Source organism: Scylla paramamosain, chromosome 26 (assembly GCF_035594125.1).
Source record: "Scylla paramamosain isolate STU-SP2022 chromosome 26, ASM3559412v1, whole genome shotgun sequence".
Lineage (NCBI taxonomy): Eukaryota > Metazoa > Arthropoda > Malacostraca > Decapoda > Portunidae > Scylla > Scylla paramamosain.
The window spans coordinates 10925001-10932500 of NC_087176.1; the positions used below are offsets into that span (position 1 = coordinate 10925001).

General features: G+C 40.5%; 1 long non-coding RNA gene across 1 annotated transcript in view; it reads right to left on the reverse strand.

Moving 5' to 3' along the window:
* The window catches only part of LOC135113729 (uncharacterized), a 113589-nt gene that overhangs the window by 105096 nt on the left and 993 nt on the right, over positions 1-7500 (reverse strand). The window lies entirely within an intron of this gene.

Consider the following 7500-nt stretch of genomic DNA (forward strand, 5'->3'; position numbering starts at 1 on the left):
GGAGAACAAAGAGTAAAGAAAGAAAATTTACTTAAAAAAAGCTTGAACAAGATAAAAGAAAGGTATAAAAAGAAAGAAAAGTAAAAAAAAAAACATATATAGAACAATTAAACAAACCAACACATAACAACACAATATAAATAGTAAAAAAGAATAAAAGAAAATAACAGGAACTGAAAGAGAGAGAGAGAAGGGGAAAGGTACCAATTGAAAGAGACGGAGTTGCGGCGTCACAACAGCAAGGTCATAAGGCGTCGGGTTAGGGTTACAAGACTGGCGACCTCCCCATAGAGAAGCTACCGTGAGGAGGAATCGAACCCTCAACCTTCCACCCGCGAGACGACCCCTGTGCCAAAGAGCCAAGTGGAGGAGGAATACAAAGGAATACAAAGGAATACAAAGGAAAGCCAAACAGCAACAGACCTTTTGGTCCTTGCAAGGCTGTTTGGTAACTACTTCTAACTAGCTACAGTGAAGAGAGAGGACAGCATAGCAGAAGGAGGAGGAGGAGGAGGAGGAGGAGGAGGAGGGGATGATGATGATGATGATGATGATGATGATGATGATGACGATGAAGACGAAGAACAACAACAACAACAGCAACAACAACAACAACAACAACAACAACAACAACAACAACAACAACAACAAGATTTAACGATGAAGATGAAAACGAAGATAAATAACAAAGAAAAGAAAGAAAATATACGAAGAACAAGAGGCAGATCAAGAGAGACAACTAGAGGAAGAACAGGAAGCGCAACTCATGATGACAAAAAAAAAAAAAAAAGAAAAAAAAAACAAGCGAATCACAGTCTCAGCAAAAAAGAAAACGGAAACACAATAAACAGAAGCGCGTGACGGAAACACGTATAACACGAACAAGAAAACACATCACGGAAACCTCGAAGAAACCAAGATTACTGAGTCTATTGCAGTTGCTAAGCCTCTTCCGCGCTCGCTGCTCCGTTCTTCCACATTTGTCCCTCTGAATCCTACCTCTCTGCCCTCCTCCTTCTCCTTCTTTCATTTGCTTTCTTCCTCTTTTTTCTCATTCTCTTCTTCCTTATAGCACACTTTCGTTTTCTGTGTGTGTGTGTGTGTGTGTGTGTGTGTGTGTGTGTGTGTGTGTGTGTGTGTGTTTTGCATAAGCATCTGAGTTACATATCAATGATACAATGATACAAAACTGAGCATGTAACGATGACAATGATAATATCGATGATGCTCACAATGCAGGACACGCGCACACACACACACACACACACACACACACACACACACACACACACACACACACACACACACACACACACACACATATGACAATAAAAAGAGAAGGAAAATTACAAGACAATGAAAAGAAAAACTATCAAAATTGGAACACCCACATACCGACCCACTGACCCAGCTACACACACACACACACACACACACACACACACACACACACACACAGGCCGAGGTGAGGTTCGCGCCCCACCCAGGTTGGTAAAGGTTTGTACGGGTGAGCGAGCAGTGCCTGTTCTCCTTAGGCAAGAGAAAAGGGTGCGTGAGAGTGTGAAAGATCTCGGCTTTATGGACCGGTCGGTGACTACATAACCTATATATGTAAACTGGGTGATGATTGTAAAGCTCTTATCTCTCCGTAGGGGACTAATAGCTGACGACGAGCTGAGGGTCAAGAATCAAGCATGGGATCTTTACGGCTTAATAAATTACACATGCACGTATACAGAGATAGTTAATTACATGGATAGATAGGTAGGTATATAGATAGATACGTAAATAATGAGGTTAGCTAGAAGTAGAGTACAGAGAGAGAGAGAGAGAGAGAGAGAGAGAGAGAGAGAGAGAGAGAGAGAGAGAGAGAAAGTCATGAAACCAAATACATAAAACGGCATTGTAGCAAAACGCACTCCTTGCGGAACTATTTTCCTTCAGTTGGGTCAAGGTCTCTCTCTCTCTCTCTCTCTCTCTCTCTCTCTCTCTCTCTCTCTCTCTCTCTCTCTCTCTCTCTCTCTCTTTGCCAATTAAGACGATCAAGGCATCCCTGATCGAGAAGATAAAGAAGGGGAAGAAGAAAGAGAAGACAAGAGGACTAGATAAGGAGAGAGATAGAGAGAAAGTATGCCAGAGTTGAATGAGAGAGAGAGAGAGAGAGAGAGAGAGAGAGAGAGAGAGAGAGAGAGAGAGAGAGAGAGAGAGAGAGAGAGAGAGAGAGATTAAGTTTCTGAGGAATGTAGACGTGTGTGTGTGTGTGTGTGTGTGTGTGTGTGTGTGTGTGTGTGTGTGTGTGTGTGTGTGTGTGTGTGTGTGTGTGTGTGTGTGTGTGTGTGTGTGTGTGTGTGTGTGTGTGTGTGTGTGTGTGTGTGTGTGTGTGTGTGTGTGTGTGTGTGTGTGTGTGTGTGTGTGTGTGTGTGTGTGTGTGTGTGTGTGTGTGTGTGTGTGTGTGTGTGTGTGTGTCAAAATAAAATGGGAAGAATATGAAAGAGGACAATGAGGAGGAGGAGGAGGAGGAGGAGGAGGAGGAGGAGGAGGAGGAAAGTAGAACCTTCTGTTACTTTTTGAACACCACTAGGGAAAGTAGAAGTAATCTCTCTCTCTCTCTCTCTCTCTCTCTCTCTCTCTCTCTCTCTCTCTCTCTCTCTCTCTCTCTCTCTCTCTCTCTCTCTCTCTCCCCCTTCAGGGCACAATTGCGCTAAAATCTTTCCACCACATCGTCCATTCACGGCAGTGGATTAAAAAAATATGAGATGATGTAAATACTGGTGGTGGTGATAGTGATGGTGATGGTGGTGATGGTCGTGATGGTGGTGGTGGTGCTGGTGATGAGGGAGGTGACACTGCTGCTATACATACTCGTACATATGCACTAGGCTGTCCTCACAATTTTCCCCCCTCCACTCTCTCTCTCTCTCTCTCTCTCTCTCTCTCTCTCTCTCTCTCTCTCTCTCTCTCTCTCTCTCTCTTAGAATACTTAAATTATTACAAAAAGTCTTAAAATGTTGAACTTAACCCTCTTTTTTCACCTGGACGCAAAACTCGAACGCAAGGCGGTGCAGGTGAGTGGCGTGGTGGACACAGTAGGTGCTTTTAATATTTACTTCTTCACTAAATTTGTTCCCCCTATGAGGCACAATTTTTTATTCTTAATTTTGTTCTGGTCTTTGAAACAGTCGTGTGGGCGGGGAGGGGGAAAATGAACTCTCTCTTTTTTGTCTCTTTTTGTGTGTGTTTTTTTATTTCTCTAGTGTGAATATTGTTCTGGTTGATTGAAGATTCTGCATGCATATAATGATTCTGCAGTATCTAATGTATTATGAAAGAAGAAAGAAGAGAAAAAGAAGAAAAGAAGATAGAATAAATAAGAAGAAAAGAAGGACAGAATAAGGAAGAATAAAGAAGAGAAGAAGACAGAATAAGAAGGAAGAAAGAGGAAATGAAGAGGACGGATGAAATAGGAGAATCACCGCACCGGAAGGAAAATTCTCACTGGATATCAAGAACACGGGAAGTCTGGAAAAGAAATAGGATCATCAAGCACAGACACAGGACACGCGCAAGATACAGCAACAGGAAGGCGTCACAACACTGCTGGTGTGAAGGCAGCCTGGAACAGAAGGTAATTAACAACAATGACGTAGAAGACAAGGAGGAGAAAGTGATCATTAAGGGAAAGCTTTAATTAATTTGCCTTTATATCTTGACTGGCGTTTTGAATCGAGCACCACGCCTGTGGGCAGATCATATGTGTGAATGAGGAACGTGAATGGTAGATATGTTAAATGTTATGAAAATAAAGATAATTTTCTAAGGAAAATAGGCAACCCTAAACAATCGTAAAGGAATAGAGTGACAGAGAGAGAGATAATTAGTAGCAAAGAGGCAGAGGTGCCAGAGGGCCTGACCAGAGAGGGGCCGAGATGGACGGAATAACTTAACGTAAGTGGAACTTGAAAGTGTAATGCAGTCTAGAAATCAAGTATCTTATTAAAGGCGGAGTAAGAGATTTACCTGTTGCTTTATGTTTGGCATGACAGGTTGTGTGGAAGATTGGCTTAATTACGGAATATTTATGGTAAATGATGCGATGCTGTTATCATGTGTTTTTCTAACTGAATATTAGTTGCACTGATTGAATATTATCTGAGTTTATGAATCTGATATTGTCTGTGCTCTTGCACGATGATTGCGTTAATTAATGAACATGCTGAAGGGATGTAAAGTGACACCAAATAACCTTGACTTCAGATGAATGCGAGTAAGAATGTTCATGGCGACTTGTAAGAAATGTATATATATAGTATTAATCAGAATTTGAAAATGTTTGTGAGTTTCCAGCAGCCTCTAAACACCAAAACCATGCAGCATCTTGGTCACGACAAACACAATGAGTTTCCTTGACACTTTCTGGACACCAACAACAAACTTCAATCAACTTATACAGTGTTAGATAAAAAAAAAAAAAAAAAAAAAAAGAACAATTTATTTCCACATCACAAAATACACAAATACCAACAAAACTAGACTCGAATTCTGACAGTTCCGTACACGCTAATGATTTCAGTGTCACAAAATACACGAACACCAACATGAACGCAGCCTAATCATTCTTATCCTCATATACATATCATATACATACAAATCATTCCCTCGCAGCAAAAATACACGAATACCAACAAAACACGATTCATACATTTTTTTTACTGCTATAGTCGTCTTCCCTTGACATTCAAAGCTCTGTAAAAATGGTTTGTTTGGATATACAGAAAAGAAAAAAGAAAAGTAGAAAACAGGCCTTTTCTTTTCAAGGCTACAGAACAAATTAACCCTTTCACTGCGATATATAATTATTCACGGCCCCAAAAGTAATGTAATAAATCTTTATAAATATCTACAAGAGTGAGGGGGATTAAAAAGAATAGATTTTGCAATTTCTCTCCCGTGTAATGTTTGGAAGCGGCTGTAGAACAAGAAAAGATGTCTCAGATGATGATGATGATGATTAATGATGAAAGAAAGAGATGCCGGATACCAGTGAAAAGGCTTTGATACAAGAAGCTTCTAGTAGAATAAGAACATAAGAACATAAGAAAATAAGGGAAGCTGCAAGAAGCCACACCAGGCCTACACATGGCAGTCCCTGTATGAAACACTCCTATTTCTACCTATCATCCCCACCTATAAATTTGCCTAATCTTTTAAAGCTCGCTAATGACTCAACACTAACAACCGATTACTGAGTCCGTTCCATTCATCAAAATACTCCAGGTGATTATGTGAGAAGTTATTCAGCAGTGAGAAGATCAGATCCTAACACGCATGTACACTCTGTGGTGGCTGTCACGGGGACTGAAGGCCGCAGCATCATACTCCGGCAGCCGCCCCGCCAACACCTTGCTTGAACCAGTTGCATGTGGTACTCTTGCGAAATTCTTATCACTATTCATAACATACATACACATGCTGGCAGCAGTGGCGAACACCGCTTAATATAGTCAGTATTGAGTGTCAAATGTTAAATAATAATTGCTACCTGTACTTACTACTGATAGTGATAAGTATTCGTAAACATAAGTATTCGCAGGTACAGGAAATAATGGGATCAAACTTGATAAAGTATGATTTGAAAAAGAGACAGGAAGGAAGCGGTTCCCAAATAGAGTGGCAGATGAATGGAATACACTCAGTAATCAGGTTGTTAGCGCCGAGTCATTAAGGAGCTTTACAAGAAGATAGAAGAGGATGATAGGTAGAAACAGTTAAGTATATTTCATGCAAGGGACTTATGTGCAGACCTGATGGCTTCTTGCAGCTTCCTTTATTTCCCCACATTCTTACGCTTCGGACACAGCGCTGACAGAAAGAGAGTTAGAGTGTGGTGATAATAAACCTTAAGTGCCTGTGACCGCTACTATAATCACCTCCACGCCACGGAAACACACAAAAACACCAGTACAGACACGCCACCGCATACCAATAGCAGGGAAAGGAATCAACTGGCTCTCTTTCTAGATGCGGATCACAGGTGCGTGAGGCGAGGTGAGACAAGTTCTTCGCACGCCAGGCCAGTTTTTGCGCGTCCCAGGCCAGGCGGGCGCGGCGGCAACTCCTGCAGCGCAAATTTTCACGCTCGTGGCCACCAGGTGTGTGAAAGGCGCCTTGACCTTCGCGTGTTCTTCAGCCAGACCCACGTGCTTGAAGGGTGAGTGATACACGTGATTGGTAGCTTAGGTCAGTCACTCAGTCTTATTTGGAGTTGATTAATGGAATGGGGTTTTCAGTTTTTGTAATTAGTGTTTTGTTGACGTGTATTTATCTGTGTAGTTATTGTGATCTTTGTTTAGTTAGAGCATCCAGTCTTATTTTCAGTTAACCTTGTGCCTTTTTAGTTAACGCTATTTATTTATTTTTAAATTTTTTTTATTTTTTTTATTTTTTTAGTGAACGTGGTGAGTTTCATGTATGTATGTTTGTCATAGTTATCATTATATGTTTTCCTATTCGTAGTTATCGTATTGCATTTCTATATTCATTGTTATCCAGTCCTATAGCTATTGTAGTCCATCTTTAGTCGTCGCAATGAATTTTGTATTGGTATCGTATTTTTTTATTCATTTTCTTATTAGCAGTTATCGCATTGCATTTCTGTATTAATCGTCATCCAGTCTTATAGCTAACTGTAGTCCATCTTTAGTCGTCGTAATGAATTTTGTATTGTCATTGTATTTTTTTTATTTTCTTATTAGCAGTTATTGTATTGTATTTCTGTATTAATCGTTATCCAGTGTTACAGCTAATTGTAGTCCATCTTTAGTTGTTGTAATGAATTTTGCATTGTTATCGTAGTTTTTTTATTTGCAATTATTGTGGATGCACGATTATCATTCTCCCGCCACACAGGTATCGTGACGCATTGCTCACAGTTCCCGTTTACCATTTTCATAGTTATCGCCATGAACAGTATGAAGTTATCGTAATTAATTTTGTATAGTTACCGTAAGTTACCTGTTATCATTGTGACCCATTTTCTACGGCTATCATAACACATCTTTTCTATAATACCCATTTATAAAGTTCTACTACATCAAGACACATCAAGTTACCTTATCATACTCATCCTTAAAACTAACGCACGTAGGCTCTTCCCACAACAATTAAGCTAGATCAGGTTACACTCAGTTATCGTAACCTACTTTATATAACCGTAACCCATTTTTATAGCTGCCGTGAGCCGCCTTCCGTTATCGCAGCCTTGATCGTGAAGTGGTAAGTGGCTCCTCGTGATCTAAGGGGAAGTCTAAACGAAGGACAATTGGAGGGTAAGTCGTCCATAAAACAAGTCAAGCATCACAAGTATAACAATGCACGAGACCTTCCCTTCAGCACGTGTATCAGATTACCTCAGATTCATGTTACGTGAAAGGGATTTGTTTGCTGTACTAATCCCAGCACTCACAGACGCTTCCTTCTCCCACCACAAATGTTTTCAAAGGC